Source organism: Anopheles maculipalpis, chromosome 2RL, assembly GCF_943734695.1.
Source record: "Anopheles maculipalpis chromosome 2RL, idAnoMacuDA_375_x, whole genome shotgun sequence".
Taxonomy (NCBI): Eukaryota; Metazoa; Arthropoda; class Insecta; order Diptera; family Culicidae; genus Anopheles; species Anopheles maculipalpis.
Genome location: NC_064871.1, coordinates 21,608,852 through 21,627,537, shown reverse-complemented (window position 1 = coordinate 21,627,537; position 18,686 = coordinate 21,608,852). Strand labels below are relative to the sequence as shown.

General features: G+C 43.5%; 2 protein-coding genes across 3 annotated transcripts in view; both read right to left on the bottom strand.

The window, feature by feature from the left end:
- The window catches only part of LOC126558139 (60S ribosomal protein L3), a 438,353-nt gene that overhangs the window by 81,648 nt on the left and 338,019 nt on the right, over window positions 1–18,686 (bottom strand). The gene's annotated exons all lie outside the window — the stretch shown is intronic.
- Window positions 1–18,686, bottom strand: part of LOC126565411 (UDP-glucose:glycoprotein glucosyltransferase) — a 391,865-nt gene that overhangs the window by 101,548 nt on the left and 271,631 nt on the right. The gene's annotated exons all lie outside the window — the stretch shown is intronic.

The window sequence follows — 18,686 nt, the reverse complement described above, 5'->3', positions numbered from 1 at the left end:
CTTCACATCATGCTAGCAATTTTTCGGTTTCGCTCGGTATTGCCGTTCCCTTTGCCGTTCGGAAATCGCCATGATCAACTGCTGGAGCAAACTTTCGTAACATTTGTCTTCGGTGGCAGGAACTCCTCGGTCACCGAAACGGGCGCCACTCTGGGACGATTTGCTCGTTTTCTTCACATTAATCATCTGTCGGTCGCAGTAGCATCCCTGAGTATGGTTGCATTCCCGGTTCGGTCCCGGGCGGTTGGCGGCATTAAATCAAAGCAAGGGAAACTTAAAAACCCATTCAGTTATTCATAGTTTAACATGCACGTGAATCATATTTTTAACGTACGAATCATTTGATGAACCATTCGGACAGTGGTCATATGGGTTTGGGAGAAGTGACATCCGTTTGGCATAGAGCAACAGTAACGATGCCATTAAAATTGATGTAAGAAAAATGAAAATTTGTATATTTTTACCACGAAAGAAACAATGTATATTGTTGTTGACAGTAACTAACCACGTAGATTATTTTTTCTGTACGTTAGCCAGTAAAAAAAACAGAAAACTCATTTCAAAAATTGGATCATTCCTCCACCCGAAAGGGGATCGTATTCAATTCATAGAAATTTTGGGTTTATTATTCGGAACCACTGGCAAACTATTAAAAGTAAACAAGATGTGTGCCATTTGACGAATTCAGTTTTCGTCTGACACGTTGACTGGTGATGAATTTTGGGTACCTTGGAATCAAACCAATTTCATTTGCAAATATTGATGAAAAGCGACCGTTTCCGTGTATCGCCTTGCCTTCACACAGTATCACCAAAGTGTGAGGATAAAAACAAAATGTATTTGAACAGATGAAACACTTTCAATCCTTTTTTGTGAAATGAAAAACATTTCCTGATGTATGTTAAACATCATGTCGATTTTAGCCTACTTTGTTTGTTTAATATCGGTTTATTAATATCCTCTCATCAGCCGTCACCGTTTTTTGGTAAATCTGCAGTAAATATCGAACTGTTTGTATGGATTTTTGTTTGTATTGACACTCTTAAAATTCTCCCACTAAAAAATGCTTGAATTTTTGTAGTAAATGTTTAAATGTTTAACACGTGTATTCAATTATCCATTCTCGTACTCGCACTCACACACACAAATACAAATTGCTCATCCCGGTACCACAGCCTTCAGACGCATTACGGAACGGACGCAGCTTTTTAGATGTTTCGGGCGTAGATACACGAGTGCTTTTATTAAATTGAAACAGGATGGGTCCGTACAAATGGGACAGGTGGGAATACATTCCCTTTCTTCACCACCGCCTGCTACGGATTCATAAAAGAGGTTTTCATGCTTCGCACGCGCTTCGCCACTTTTTTGGGAACAGATTTAAGCGAAAGGTAACCGATAAGCTAACCTACTTTTTATCACATTTTTCATCCTATCTGCATGTTTCATCCGGATAGGAGCAGCAACAACAAAAAATGGAAAGAAAAAAAAAAGGAGAAAACCTTCATGAAACCGTGCTTAGGTGTCCTGCATGCGTAAACAGGGTGGCTATCGTCAAATTATGCTTTGGCAGGTAGTAGTCTCCTAGGTACTGCGTACGCAACGTTAATTATGTAGTTAGTGTTTTGTTGCCGTTTTTCTTGTCCCTCTCGGTACAATGTTTCAATTCACATTCCCCACAAGGAAGTTGCCGGTTTTTAGTGTTTTTTTGTTTGTTTGTTTGTTTTGTTTGTTTTGGGTATGGCAATAAAATTGAATTATAAAACAGTTCAAAACAAATGCTGGATTGTTTTTAATTAACTATTCAGGACGTGGGTAAATGAAGCAACCTTAGCGCAACACAACGCACGAAGCTTTTTTAACATCTCAAGCAAGTTATCGTTGAGTTCATCATGATTTAACATTTTGTATCTGTATTTGTTTGCAGACATTCGTTTTCAACTTTAATCATTGCTAATGTGACATAAAGGTTAGCTTTATCTACCAACCATCAAGCCGACAGGAGATACTTCATTGTCATCCCCAAATAAACTTTCAGAAACGTAATATAATTTCCTTTAAGAACGTCTGTAAAATGTTAATAGATTCGTCGTAAATGCAAATTTCCTGCCATAGTATGAATACCAACAGCTCTTAAACACCAACAAAGCCGCGGTCTAAAATACATACCCACCCTGGATGGGCTTCTGAAAAGAAAACCCTTGACGAACAAAAAAAAAAAAAAAAAAGAAGCACAACCGGACCGATAAGCCACAATCGTAAGAAGTGAAAAATCATCCTTGCAACGGCGGGAAGAAACTTCAAAAGAAAGGGTGCTGAAAATGTATTTTGGGGCGTAAAACGCTGCGGTGGGAATTGATATTTCGCCACGAGTGGGCCTGTGCGCTCCTGGAAAGAAAAGGGCTTACTTGCTAAAGTTTGAGTGTAAGTAAACCCATTCATAGGCAAATGTTTTGGACGAATGGAACCACTTTTCAAGGAAAGCTTCGGTTGAATGGGAAGAATAAAGAGAATTCCTATTGTATCGCACAACTGTGTGTGTGTGTGTGTGTGTGTGTGTGTGTGTGTGCGTGTAATGAAAAGGGGTAGCGTACCGAAAAAGACACTTTAAATGTGGGAAGTTTTTATCCATTCGGGTATGATCGACACGTCAAGTATTCGGAGCTTTTTCTGACAGCGAAAGGGTGGTTGGAGCTTTTCACATTTGGTAAGGCACGAAAATTGTTGTAACATAATTTCGAATTTTGACTTCAGTTTGATAAATTCTTTGCAATAGTTAATTAACGGCACATATTAGACGAGGGCGAGCTACAGCTCGAGGAATTTGCGTTGGAAACAAGTTTTGAAAGCAGTACTAGAAATTCCATTCAACCTGTGTTTGCGCCGTGTAATTTTAGATACGGATGATGGACACATCGTCCCAGGATTCCCCCTTATTTCGTTTCGATGCCAGTTTACTCATCACCCCATCCGCGGCACAAGATAAGGGACCGACCAGCCGGCCATCAATTTGTTGACGAGCATTTCACACGCCCTCAACAATGGCGAACTTTGGAGTTTGAATGATTTACTCATGCCCAAAACGTCAGTAGCAAACATTAACAACCATAATGCGTAGATTTAGCATCGGATCTTATATTATGATGGATGGTAAAGGTTGGTAAGAGCACCGTAAACCGTAAAGAGCTTGTAACAGGCGATTACGTCGATGCTGTTGTCCTCCAGGGGTTAGTGAATGAAGCTTTCGATTTTAATTTAAATGGAATTGAACACATTGAAATTAAAGTATCAAATTGTAGAAAAGCCTTTACCAACTTTTATTTGTATTAAGTTTATTTTTTATTTACAAAACTCTTCTTTCCTCTGCATTCCCACATCCTGAGGTTGCATATATTTTGGATAATTTTATAAAGGGGTTTATTCATCACTCACATCAGTGTTGTCGCAGCGCCGTTTCTTGCTGAGCCCATACAAAATGATGATAATTTTTATGGCATGTTAATCCTCAAGCTCCCGGATGTATTTTGAACTTACAGGCGCACGCCTCACAAACGACGCATCTCCATCATGCCCGCGTCAGCAGCGAATGGGCACAAAATGTGAACAAGCATGTACGTCGTAAAATAATTATCATCACGCAAACAAATTGATCTAATGCGCTGGCACAATTTCGTTCCCAGCAGCAGAGGGTAGTAAAATATTTAAGATATCACTTGCCCTGACGGTGGTAGTAACCGCAAAGCCGATTTTATCATACATTTGGTACATCACAACCGATGGGAATCCATGAACACGGATTTAATCAGTTACTGCGTGTGGTTGTGTGTGTGTGGGTCTGGCAAATGATGGGAAGCTAGGCACTGTGCGACCGTACTGGCGGACGAACAAGGATAAGTGGATTATACTGTCAGCGCTGTTTATGTTTGTGTGTATGGGTGAGTTTGATCCGGTCCTCTCGGGAAGCATGATTGATGAAGAGTTTTTAATGGCCAAATCATTCGTGGGGCGTTAATTTGTGCTTCCGGGCCTGCTACAATAAATGATAGGAGCTGCTGTTAGCATTTATTAATAGCGACAAATGATAACAATTCGATCCACATCAATAAGCATTACTGGGACATTACTATGGGGTAAAGAATTGGTGTCATAAAAGGACCAAAATAGATGCAATGGCAGCGGCCAATTCAAAAGCACAAGAAATCCACAGCATAGTTGAATGATACAATATGCATTAGTTTCCGGGAATCTCTTCAATTAAATTCGATATTGTAGCGTTTTACTGCTAAGCAGCTCTAAGAGTGGCTTTATGATTATCCTTAAGATGGTACGTTGGTGAAGATGAAAGCACTTGATTCATTTCATCCTGACTAACCGAGCATGAGTTCATTTTATCCTTCCGATTGTAAGTGGCACTCACTCTCACCACAGTTCAGGCACTCGTGAGAGTACGATAAGGATTATCTGCGGAAATATTGAACCTGCACGGAGTCTTATTGTATATTTACAATGTATTCTTGCAAAATTTGAATGTTAAACATCTCGCTTAGGTGTTTGCTTAATTTATTTTTAGTTTTCCACACTCTGTTCTTAAGACAGCAACTAGCAGTTCAATAGAGGTAATTTTCTTCCACGCAGAAAATTAACTATTTCATATGCAAAAAGAAGTTAACTTCTTGCTTCATCCACTTGCGAACTTCATCAAACAACTATCAATTCTCCCTCCCCGTCCATTTCCTGTTCACATTTTCACACGCACCGGTACGCTAGTGCCCGTTGATAGCTGAATGATAGAATTTAATTTAAACCATAATGATTTCATTTTCCCTACTAATACTCCATGGAGGTACAATGTCACTACCAATTAACGTCAATGACTAATGAAGTCTTACCGTGCGGGTGGGTGGGCCGGGACGCCGAGGAGATGGAGAAAGTAATATGGTTATGTCACCTGGAATTAACACGCTGAACCTTGCACTTACTAATGACTTTTCCACAACTTTTGCTCACAAATGGACCGTACCGTTGCGGATCTCTTTGTGTATGAGCGCTAGCCCGGGACGCTTCGGTTAGCTTTGTACCTAGTGCACTGTGTCCACAGCCACAGGAATCGTTCCGAACGGATCGGACTGTTTGGGAATATCGTTTTGGTAGAATGCACAAACTTTACCCACGATACGGGCACGGTGGACGGATGCTGCAGGACTAGCTAACACACACTGAAACGCGCAGGTGGGGTGATATGTGAAGATGTTACGACGACAGTTTGCTAACTATTGCAGAGTGGACTAAAATTGTATAGATAAGAACTGGGAATCGTATGGAGGGAAAAACAATAAACGACAGTGGTGATGGTTTGTGTTCGATCATGTAAAGCGCTAAAATGATTACTGGTGGAAACTCAATCCAGCGACCTTTTCCCGTTTCTCGGTACAATGTACTTCGTTAAGCCATGGAAAACTACAAAAATTGTTTAAGCGGCCACGAACACTAAGTGCATCCCATACACTCTCGACCTATCAGAACGTTTGTGTTGTTACGACAATCAGATTACTTCATCAAAGTTGGCAGGTTCATTTAATTTCAAATTACTTATAGTTTCATCGTATGCTTATGCCCACTTGCCACTGCAGCTCACTACCGGTAAATCATTATTTTCCGCCCGATACGAACCACGCGGTACTACACCTCGTTATTAAGAATGCATTAACATTTTCACCGAAAGCAATTAGACGGGGCTGGACATTCCCATTCGCAACATGCGGTGGTTGTCTGCATGTGTGTGTGTGTGTGTGTTGGGGGTGTCTATAGTATAGACCTTTTAAACTCTAATTATAACTGTGAATGCTCACCAGGGATTAACGAGGTCACGTAACTCGCCTGCTTATAGCCAGACACGTTCGGGGCGCTGGTGCCTGTGCCTCATTTTAGCTGCTCCGGGCGCCCGATGATCGTCCTTCGGGGAATTTCTTTCTTCCTTTGTGTGGAAGGTGTATTATGAATAACGCAGCCGTTAAACTACCCTGTCGAAATGGGACTGCCAAGATGTATGACATGTATATTAATGCTGTAATGGCACGGGGTTTGCCCCGGTGCACCATTTAACTCAAAGCATAATTAAATTATTCTTTGTGTGCGATCTTAAACGGTCGCTGTCGAATGAGCACGGTTCTGTGCGATGGTTCGTTTGTTTGGTTTTTTTTTTTTTACCGCAAAGATAATTTGCTTTGCCCCCGCTTACGAAGGTTATTTCGTTTTGTCTTGTTTTATTTTGCTGTTGTGTGGTATGTTTGTTTTGTAATCACAGTCTTTTAAGTAGAATGGCATTGTTAAATCTGTTCGTTGCTCGATCGCTACTGACTGAAGCTGACAGTTTTATGTACGTTTTCTGTGTTTTTTTTTCTCCCCCGTTTCATTCTGTATGATTAATTTTATTTCTTAAAGCTCTTGAGACATGGTTGGCTCACGTCCAGCAAGCAGCAAGCAGACAGGACAGTGGTTTCAGCGCCATGCAATATGCAAGACCCCGAAGGCAATTGGATTGTTCGAAGGGACTAGACGGCAATGGCAAAAAAGTGCACCGACAAGCGAAAAACACAAGTGCATGCCAAACTGTTTTGTAATCCTGGCCTCGAACGCTCGCTCTCTCTCTCTCTCTCTCGCTCTCGATGCTGTGGTCCGTGCTAGTGTGTGCAAAATTTCCACCACTTCCGGTTGACTTGGTTGCTCTTTTAAAGCCAACCCACTTTCCCACATACACCGAGAGCTCGACCGAAACGGCCTTCGAAATCGATAACTTAAGATGATGGTGCTGGACCGAACGGGGTTGGGCTTTTTCTGCGCTATCTTACGACTCGGTTGTTGGTTGTGTGAAATTAATATGCTCGGGATGCGAGTTAAGAGTGTTTAGCAAAGAGATATGATGCTATAGCTGTCGTCGGTCAAAAACCCGGGTTCAGCCAAATGCTTATTTCCGAAATCGGCAAGGTTCATCGTTTCAGGTCAGCGGACAAACACAATGTGGTCTAAATCTTCAACGCTATAGTCAGCAAAATTGTTGAATTAACATTTGTATTTGTGCGCTGCTTTTGATCAGTAGAGAACGGGAAGGTGGTGAGGTGAGTGGGTGAGCTTTTTTGGTGTGTGGTTTTTTGAAAAAAGGATTCCTTTTTGATTTCTAATAAATTAAATCTGATAAGTTTTATAGAGGTTTTAAAACGAGTTGAGATTTTTTGCGCGTTTCATCGACATTCACTTTTATGCAATTATATTTTTGGACTGAATCAAGGCTTCTTTAACATACCAGCTAAAGCCAAAGCAAAGCTTCATTTTTCAATAAGCCGCGGTGCGGATTAAGCTTAAAGCGGAAATTAAAGTACGTTTCACGTATCACCTACACAATACATTCTAACACACATGCTCCGCTAAACAAAGTACATTCCTCCCACTTGAGATGGTACGTGCACGTGCTTGCGGGACCATGTAGTGTGACAATGAAAAATTATGTTTATTTCCCCGTGTCGCAGCAGCAGCAAGAGCACCAGCAGTCCTCGCAGATAATCGCTTCTTCCCACGTGTCCCGTGTGTATCCCTAGAGCGCCTGGGAATCCGAGGCACAAACTAACGCGTCATGGAGACACACTTTAGTAAACGAACCCGTACCTCGACCATACGACACGGCACTGGGCGGGATGTTATGATAATTCTATGCTCACGTGCTTCTCTCCGTCTGCGTATTTGCATTTTTCCTTAACTCCTTTGAGAGTGGTGCTGGGCGTTGTTTCGTTGCCCATTCAAAAGCAGCTTTATTTTTCTACTGCTCCTCACACAAACACATGCGTCTTCACAATCCACAATGGCGAAGGACATTGTCTGTCTTACGTGTGCCGCGTGACGACGGTGTACTGCCGAATGGCAGACAAGCGAGGAAAGTTCAAGAAAGCTCTCTCTAAATATCAATATTTCTCATCGGACCAACTCAATCAACCCGGTCCGATTCATGCAACAACGGATTATTGATCTCCTATTGGCACTCTTGTTGAGATGGGTGTCCCTTCGTCAGTGTCCGATGAAGTGTAACCTTTTTTTCTGAACCACTTACTCGAGTTCTGCCGACTGTCTATGTCGGTCCGGAATCATTGACTTTTTATCATGCAAAACTAAGGACTGCATTTTATCAATGCGGGGAAAAAAAAGGCGTCCAACAGATACAGGTCTGCAGCAGTGACTGTCGATCCATGTCTTTGGTTGGACCTAGGGCACGTACTGGCGTGACACAGGTGACCCGAGCCGGCTCAGGGTGCTTCGTTTAAATGTTTGAATTGAATCTATAATAAAATATTGATCCTGTCCCTAATGTATCCCTGCGTCAGGAGGAAGATGAATTGGGATGTAGGGAAGCGCTTGTTTCTTTTCCCATCTCGGAGTTTTGAAGTAGTTGTGTCAGGTTTTTTCACCTTACACTTTCCCACAACCTTCTTCTGAAACCGTTTCCTAGACTAACAGTTGCCCGACTGTTCAGCAAATCTACGTTCCATATTGCTGTTCCTGTTTGCTACCAGCTATCTGCGCGAAAAGTGTATATGCTGTAAAGTGGCACGTATTTAGATTGGAGTTTTTATTGCCCTCATTCTGTGTGCCTTGGCGCGGGCTAAATGAACTGAGAAGGAAGATAAATTTGCTTTCTGTTTTATCGACCCGCTCGTTGCTTCCCATCATGGATCCGTCCACGGCAACGGTTTCGCGTGTGAGGTTCGCTACAAGTAGAGCAAACTCTGCAACATTACTGGCCGGGCTACGAACTTCGCCGATACATCAAATTGCCATAAGATTCCGTCCGGCATCCGTCCCGCTTCCGTTCGTTCTGCTGCAAGTGCCGGGAAGAGTGTTTTTCGAGACGAATCTGGGCAAACGACTCTGGGAAATCTTGTACCATAAGCTGCTTAGCTGAGCTGCTGATACCATTCGTCGTTACACTTCGGGCGCTGCTGTCCAAAGTCATATTCGAAACGGTCAAACTTTCGTCATTCAGATTGTTGGGTGAATGTATAGTGAGTGCGTGTGTGTGTTCACCGTGTTTCAGTGGTTGAACACTGACGGAACGGTTCAAACTTTGCTGATCGTTCGGTGTCCTTCCTTCATTTCGTTCATAATGTTTGTTGCGTTACGGCTATGGCATTAGAGATTTGGGCAAAACGGCAAAGGTATTACCCGACCACGATTATTCCAGGCTAGCAAAAGTTTGACATGCGGTTGTTGGCCCTTTTTCGACGCTGAAGCACACAGCGCTTTGGGCGCTCCATAATCCAGCGCTGAGAAGATGGACGGACCGGAGCTGGCAAGACCGGCAGCTTCTTGCGCAATGCACGGGCCTTCGAGAAAGTTTCTGAAGCACCAGTGTGGGAATTACAATTCGGTTCGAACGCGTTCCTTTATCGGTTAATATTGTGGCATTTCTTAGCCTGTTCCGGGCGCTCGTATTGAAACTAATCTGTAACGAAAATGCCATCACGCTGTTTGGTTTAGGTGTGGTATTTAACATTGTGGTTGTATCACTTGGACTATTCAAATCAATGTTTTTTTATTTTTCTAGTTTGATTAAGCAGTTCGGCAGTTTGTAACAGGGAATTAAAAAGATCATTTACAACCTTATAAAATAAAAATGGTATCATTATTATTATGCAAGGGTTGCACAAAAGTGGTTACTGTTGAACTTCTAAATAAACATTTATTAAAACCAAATAAACATTTATAAATATCAAAGATGAAATACAAAATTGTTGAATTTAATGTTGAATCAACAATGATATTAGAAGAAGTTAAGATAAATGTAAAACACCCGACAGGATGTCTAAATATAGAAAAATGTTAATCCAATATGGGTCAAAACTTGTTTTACTGGTTTTCCTTATAATAATTTTCACATTCTTATCATTCTTTTACGTTTGTTTTTGACATCATAACCATTTTCAGCTCCTCGTTTTGGCGCTAAGAAAGCATATTGATTCTGCGTAAATTTGTAAACCATTTCAACATTTGTTCTCTCTGGTAACATCTGTTCGGTGGCCTTAACGCTTGCCTAGTTTCGGCCATAATACTATTTCACCCATGGCTTCCGATAATCCTGCGAGCACAGCCTTGGCTTGCGAGCAAAATTGTCGAAGTTGACCGATTATTGGTATTATCAGCACATTTCCGGGCATCATAAATATTTATGAGCGAACGCTTCACCGTTCAACGCTACGTCGCGAAGCATCTTCAGCATGCTCGGTACCTTAAGGCATGCCTAAAATTCGATAAATGATAACCGTAGGCCAATCAGAGCAGAAATCGCTCACTTCACCAAACGTCATCGTCACGGTGCGGGAATGTCAAGCAGGGATCCCCACGGTAGGGATCGGTCGTCCATCCGATGCTCACCGATGTTATTGATTATTCAAATAGATGCGGCTTAACGGTTGGCAAAACTGATTGAATTGGTTGGCTGAAGGTCGCAGGCTCATAAGAAACAATCTTACGCTGTAAGGAACGGCCGCACAATGGAGCGCTTCGGTACAATGGTCTCCGTCCAAAATCTCAATCATAATGTGACTTCTGTGCGCACTGCTGTCTGGCTACTGGGTACGGTCCGTTAAATCGGAAACTAGCAACGTAATTTATCATCATTTAATGTTCGCAGGACTGTCGCTGCGACTACTACAACTACTACTGCTGCTGCTGCTGCTTTTGTGAAACTACGCCCGCGTCCAACGGTTGAAGATTGCAAACGTACACACTTCCTACCGGTTGGTCCTTCCATTGTCGGGTGGCTCGTCGGGAGCATGGCAAGGCACGGTTAAAATCAATTTCAACCGTTCTCGCACTCGAGATGAGTGATTGGAATCTCTTACCGTTGAAGTTGATTTTCCATCGGTGTCACTCATCCTGGTAGCTTGATACAGTGCGCACACGGGTCGCACGGACGTTTGATCGATTCCTTCCCAGCCGGCCGTGTCTCGTTTCGCAGTCAGCGCATATTTAAGCACATGTCCTTTTATGCATTAATCCACTCCGGCCCGGCACCAAAGTACCGGTCCGTACTCATCCATATTGGGCGGGAAATTGATTTTTCAACTGCTGCCGTCACTCATCGGCTAGCGAACTCTCGTTAATTGACATAAATGGTTCGCTTGAGCAGGACGAAACCGTGTACTGGCGCTTTGCCACCCAACTGCGTAAAGAACGCCGATCCTTTGGCTACGCAACAGCAGAGCGTACGAACCGTGCAGCGTAAATAAAATATGCTCCATTTTGGGACTTCAATTTCCATCGAACCGGCGCATAAAATGTGAAGATGTGAAGATGGGGAAATGCCACAAGCCACGATGATGTTTCTGCTGTTTAAGCTCGTGCCAGTGTAGGCTTTTGCAGTCACAGAACTCAAGACCACACTGCAAAAGGGCCTCTCCGGGCGCTTGTGAACCATTGCCAACTGTCACATACACACGCACACGCACGAACAAAACACCATGGTAATGCATGATGGTGTGCAAGTTGACAAATGTCACTGTTTGAGGGGCCAAATTTATTGACACCATTTCACGACGGCATTCTGTCCCTTGGTCGTACATCAATTCTCTTCGTCATTTGGAGTTAGCAAAACGAAAAAAAAAAATGGAATACATTATGGCCATTTTTTGCCACTGTTTATTTGCTATTTATTTTCGGTAATTTTATGACTTTTCCATTTTGTGTGACTGTGAAAGCTGAAACGCAGCTTTTATGTGGTGCTTTGTGATCGGTGAATGATTTTAAGCGGCGGTCGATCCAAATCGGGACCCATCATGTTGTAGACAAAGCAACGTTCCAACGAACTGACACTCAAATCGGCCAAACTGGTGGTGTGCAATAAAATTCAGCATTCAATTATAGAACGGCACCGTGAAGCCGGGCAAATCGAACGGGAATGAGTAAAGTAGGAGCTCATGTGCAGCATGTTCGGAATGCTTGACTAACCAGGCTAAAGCTCATTTTATTAACGGATGTTATGTATGCCGTGCGGTGTCTTCTGTAAGTGTGCATTGATTTCATTTGATTCATTGTGCTTTAAAACCATTTTACATCACGTTATCGTATGCGCAGCCATGATGGTTTATTGGCCCAGCATAAGGAGGACAGGAATTTCCATAATAAATCTGTGAGTGTTGGCTGCAGCATACTTTTAACGGAATTTAAATACATTAACGAGTACTGTAAACACTTTTATTGGTAGAGAAAAAAAAGAATCTTAATTAAGGCATCCTTGTAAAGCATTCTTTAAATAATGTGTACGCTATTAAAATTATTCATTCTACAGTAAGATCCATATTTAAAAATAATTCCCTCACCAGCTTTTAAAAGCTTTTTTTCCATTTTTATTCCTGGTTCACGATTAATCTCACTCATCGTACAGGTTATTATAAAAATCGTTTACCACCATTTATGTTTTGCATTCCATATCGATAAAAAAGAATGACACTTTAACACAGGTGCCACACCCTAGCGGCTAGTAGCCGGAGAGTAGCCTTGGCCTGAATTTGCACCAAAAAAAAAACAAGCATAGATCATAATTTTCAATCAGTTTTTAATTAATTTTAAGCAGAAGAGTTATTGAAAACGAGACAATGCGACATACAAGCCCTGATGGCAATTGGACCTTTGTGGTAGTGTGAGGAAACAAAACAAAAAAAAACTCTCGACTCTCGCCCCGAGAGACCTGCAACCGATTAATTGAAGCAATTCCTGTCGTTGGTGAAATGAATTATGATGCCCGGATATCACCGGCCGCCGGTGCCGCAGCCGATCCTTGACATGATGAAGCTGCAAAATATTTATGCAACTCCCTCGAAATGGGATGTGACAGGTTCATCGTGCGTTCTAATAACAGTTTCACACCGTGTGTGTGTGTGTGTGTTCTGCAAGCGATACCTTTTGCTACAGTGGCCAATTGACAGAAACATTTGCAATTTTGCCATCAGTAGCGAAGAAAGTGCCGGGGGTTTAATCGTGTGTACGACTTTTATGACGTAGCCTTACGAATCGTTCTTCCACCGGGTGTGCCGGGTATCTCTTGGGCCCGATCTGGAAAGTGATACCGGCCCTATTAGTCGAGTCATATGAGCCGACTGTCGCACTCGTCCTCACTGGCTGCTTTCCGTCAAATGGGTGAGCAATGATAGCTTGACGTATTTGGTTTCAATTAACATGAGATGAAAAATTAATACGCATTCAATGGCAGTTTGCCGACATGCTTGCACACATATACACACACACCCTGTTACGTATGAGGGCGAGCGGTTGAATATCCTTGGCACGTTGTGCTGGGTGTGTAAGGGAGCACACACCTTCCATACATCTTCAAGCTCTGCATGCTTTCGATCACCTTGGTGTGTAATTTGGTACCGGTTCTGTAGTTAAATTCCAGCAAAGCTTACCCCCGGGAGAGCGCCCTACATTAGACGGTATAGTGCGTTCGCTTTCAAATATACTTACCACTTAATGTTGCCTTACCGGTGTTCCCTTCTACTTACACACACACACACACACACGCAGTCACTCACGTTTACTCCCATCCCATGGAGCGCAGCAACCGGTAATGCCATCGGTGAGGTTCGTTAGTCGAAAGATGGTTGGTTGGTATAATTTCTGCCAGAGATTACATTAGCCCAACCAACCGTGAGCCGGCTTTTTCAATCACATTGTGGTGATGGCAGGATACTAACCAGAGCCAGACCCGACAGCGATGGATCCTATCGAGAGCAAACACCGTACACTCGGCTTCCTTCGCGCGCCCTCTTGCTCGACCGGCACCGGCATCAATTCATTTTGGCTGCACTGGAATCACAAAGCACCGGAGGGCGACGATAAGATGAGGAAAAATAGTAAATAAAGCACTTTTCCCACCTTCCCAAAAGCCAATGATGCACACCATTTTTAAAAGCTTTCTAATTTTAGCCACTGATTTCCCAACCGGTTTGATCTCATCTAATCCTGTTGCATTGAATCCCGCTGAACCCGGGCCCGGGTATCAGCGAGCTCTTGATCGATGTCATGCCGCTTTCCCGGTGCAATCGGGAAAATCAATTATCTATTCATGAATGGTAGTGTTTCGGTAAACAGTACACGTGTTTATTGCGGTCAAGCTTCCGAGGGTAATGTTAAGCTGTTGATAAACTTGTTTTGATGTTTGTATCAATTAGAATTGAATCATGTTTAAAAACGTACAAATATGTGCACAGTGTGCCCACACACAATCCCAATAGCGCCATTTGGTGTGAAACGAAGTGAGGGGGAATTTAAAAAAGGCTACTCATAGTTGCAGTTTGCATTACCACATGATAACAAAAATATTTTTGGACTAAATAACATTATTTGATTTTAAGCTGTCCAGTTGATATTGAGCCGATATCGCACACATTCGAGTTGATTTCGACTGGACCTGTTTGACAAAAGAAAGATGTAACACTAAACAGGAGCAAAGATCAATAAAAGAGAGGAGTATTTTACTTGTATTTCTGGTGCTCTGTTTACGTCTAATATTTAATATATTCTGCATCTGACGGAAGACCTCTCGGTTTGTAGTATGTTTAAATTATTTTATTTGTTTCTAACTACCGTACAAAGGACTCAACATCTTAAAATTACAGAGACAATGAGGTTGAGGGAGACAATTTAAGTAAATCAAAGTTACCTCCTTCGAATCCTTCAACACACAAAGACAAAACTTTTAATATAGGATCCCATGTACATCTGACAGTTATTGTAATATCGATTCGACATGGTTCTGGTTAAATATTTAGCCATAAAATACAGGGTTAACCAACAGCTATAAATTAATAACATCCATAGCATCGAAACATCAAATCCAATTTGACATCCGATGGCAATCATTAGCCCATTCTCAGAACGGGATCGTGACGAGCGTTTGTACATTTGTGAGCATGTTTTCCATCACTTACTACTTTCCACACACACACATACACACATACACCCTAAACCACGAAGCTCAACAAGTTCCAGTTTCCCTGCGGTGCACTCCACCAACCAATCCGGCTACGGCAATCGTAATTCGTGTGTATTTCGCGATTTCGCGTGTTTGCGAGTGCCGTCCCCTTTGATTGACAACAAGCAAATTTCCGTGTGAGAATTTCATGCAACAGGATCAAAGCGCCAATGTACCTACAAGACCCACAAAACCACGCAAAAACATCCTCCCCGCCGGCAGCAATTCGAAAACCGAATTTGAGGTACATTTAATTTCACTTGTCTTGAAACGCACCGGTACAGGGAGGAAATCAATTACTTTAACCAAATCTGCCACTGGTGCTGCTGCTGCTGCTGCTGCTGCTTGGTACGGGGTGAAGGTATCAAACCAACAAGCGGGTATTGAACATGATTTTCAATCAGCACAGATATATTGAATTCCTGCGTGAAATTTTCTCCCCTCCTAGCCGATTGATTTTCAGACCGATTTGTGAGACAACCAGCTAGCCGGAAGGTAAATCATGTCGAAACGATATACAAGCAGCAACACGCTTAAGCTGCTTCTCGCGTTTGGTTTTAAGTTTCGTGCCGCGGAAAATTGAAAATTCTAAACTTCCTTCTGCCCGCCGGCAGGGGGCTGCTTGTGCTTTTTTTTTTTTTGCGACAAGGCTTTCCCAAATTTAATCCCAGCATTGTTCCGTTCCGCTGTTGTACTGTACCGTCTCGAATTACCCGTTCCAATCGTTCCCGATTCTTAGCGCCAGCTGAAAAACCCTCAGTCAGCATAAATAATAGTCTACGTCTTCAAGACTATTTCCACCTATTTCGCCTGCGGGATCGCACGAATACCACGCGAACGCACCGGAACGCGACCGTTCCGAAAACACACTGAACCTGATTTGGATTTGGGATTTTCCTTCTTTTTTTTGTTTTATTTTTCTTTTGTTACCTATCCACACAACCACCGTTTCCACGCGGTGGCAATATTCATTTCCCGGTGATCACATCACGTAGTTGGCTTTAATGCTTCGCACGTTTGGCAGGGAGACGGTGTCGCACGCCGCACACTGCTGGTGGCCATTTTTTGTTCGCTTTGCTTCCCCTATTTCACGCTGCCAAATCCGTTCCGATCCTGACTATCCGGTATTATTGTATCCAAGGTATGGATTTACTGCCTCGTCAGTATATCCCGCCTTACGAACACCCGGGAAAAAGGCTTGCAGCGTTGAAGCGTTGGGTCGAGAGATTTGTGTGAGATCTACCACTACTACCTGTACGCACGATGCAGGAACGATGCTACGACACGTGTCTTCCCGTGGCCCCGGCGGTGCTCGGCGTGCTGGTGATGTGTGCAATGGCTGAGCATACTTTTCCATCGCTAGCAGAAAGCAGTCCGGTACGGTAGTCCCCTACATAGCAGTAGTTGCGTCCTTGCGCTTGACACCAACATTCCCGGTGATTGTAATTTAATGATGCAAACATAAAATATTGCTCCCGAATTCGACAGACGTAATGGGTGGAAAGGGGGGGGGGGGGGGGGGGTTATGGCCATAGCTTCAGCTTCCTGCTCGCCGAGACGATTCGTGGTGTCCTTTTCCCACCGGGCACTCTTTTTCACCCGATTCGTTTTATGGATGCAAAACGGCTTATGCGATTTAACCCTTGGCTCGGACGGGGTAGCGAGATGGGTGCGAAGTGCGCGCCGAAGTGTTAAACGTTATTCGTGCAGTCGTGAATGGCCGTGGGTTGAAAACTTACTCCTCCTAGCGTTTGGTCTGACTTTTCCAAATTTACCAAACCAAAGCTGCAGCCCCCTCCCGTTTGGTGGGTTTGGGCCGGGGTCTAACTTATAAAGATACTCGACGATAGTACCGTCGCTGCATCAGGATGTAATCCGATCCGGCAGCAATTACTTTACGCCATCGATGCAACTGCAATTAACGAGCACGTAGTTGAGTGTGCAAGCGCTCGCCAGGCAGTCTCCAATTTCGCTGAAATCCGATCGCACTGGGACCGCACTGTGGAGCGTTTGTGCGCAAAGCGCATACAGTTTACACGCGATTCTGCACACCTATCCATATGCAGTTCCACGTGCAAACGCACACAATTGTGGCATTTTGATGTTTAACTGTGACGATGCTAAATCAACATTTCGAGTGTGTGCGTGTGTAGTGCACGGCGCAAAGGACTTCCATTAAGCACACGTCAGCGAGCAACGTTTTAGCGTTTCGGAATTATACGTTTGCTAAGTTCAGTGAGGAGAAATGCACGTTGATTGCAGCAATGTAGGAAATTGCTGAAATCGATGTACGGCGTAATTAGTTACTATCGACGACTTAAACCAAATGGCAGCTTATGGACACACACACACACATGCCAAGCATAACTCATTTTCATCTCTTGCCATTTGCTGCAAGCATGCATAATAAGTTTTACTGGTGTGCTACCGAAATTGGGCTTTTTGTTTCGTTTTTTTTTTGTGTGCCTTTGACCTCAAAACAATTCGCTTTCAGGAACAACCTATGTTTCAGCACGGTCCCGAATGGGGCTGAAAAGCTTTTAACAGGCATTTTTTTTTGTAACGTTCAGCAAATCACAAAGAAATAAATCAGCTCCACTAGGAGCTACTCCGCTGCTTACCCCAACCGCTAGCTCCCTGGCGAAATATGCACCGGAAGCTGCAATTTGTTCACCATGACCCACTACGAGTTCATTCTGTGGCAGATTTTTTACCGTTCCTGGTTGGCGTGAACCGTTGTAATGCGAGAGAAAATCTTGCATCGGCGCTTGCTCTTTCGAGAGTGAGTGGCTGTGAGTGAGCCTGTCAGGAATGAATGTTGGCGCACTCCGTTCGAAAGGACATCACGGCACCCGTACGCGTAGTCGTGTGGAGTGCTTGCTAGTGTACGGTTGTGCTGAGTGGTATTCCGGAAGCGCCGGGTTCGTCACCAAACCGTCCAATTATAGGGCAGACGGACGTGTGTCTCCGGGATCGTGGATTGTCGTTCGATATTAGACGCACAAAACGGAAGACCGCCTGGCGGCCTATAAAAATTGTAATAAAATTCTTACACGCACACACACACACACACACACATACATATATAACTCTCTGGAAGAGTGTTTTGTGCGTTTACAAATCCGCCGTGTATCTTGTGCCGTGTATCGTCCAGTTCAGTTCGGGCAACCTTGTCCGTTTCCTTCACTTGCGCTTTTATGGGTCGTATCAACTGTTTTAACCTCTGCCAAATCCCTTAAGACCCTCGGGCCACCTTAGGCAGACGCGGGAAAAGCCAGAAAGTGCACAAGATTTTCGATCCGTGCTCGGAGTGATTGATGAGTTTTCAACTTCTCCACCATAAGGCGTCAAATTGTGCGGAAACCTTGCCCACCAGGAAAGGCTTGCCCGAAACGTGTGGCTCGCGCCGCAGCGAACGCGAGCACCGTGTGGCCCAACTTACGGCTGTAATGGATTATTCACGCTTCACATAGAACGTCTCCATCCCGGACGACTTATGAAAATAAAACAGAATCGCTGTTTGTGGCATCGCATCAGTGTGTGCTGTTTTTATTTGTCAGGCTTCTAACAGCTTGAGTGCACCATCGCCGTTCATGGCTGGTCGGATCGTTCGAAAAGCGTAAGATCTTACTGGTGAGGTGAAAGCAAAGGTGAAAGTGTACAGTTGTGG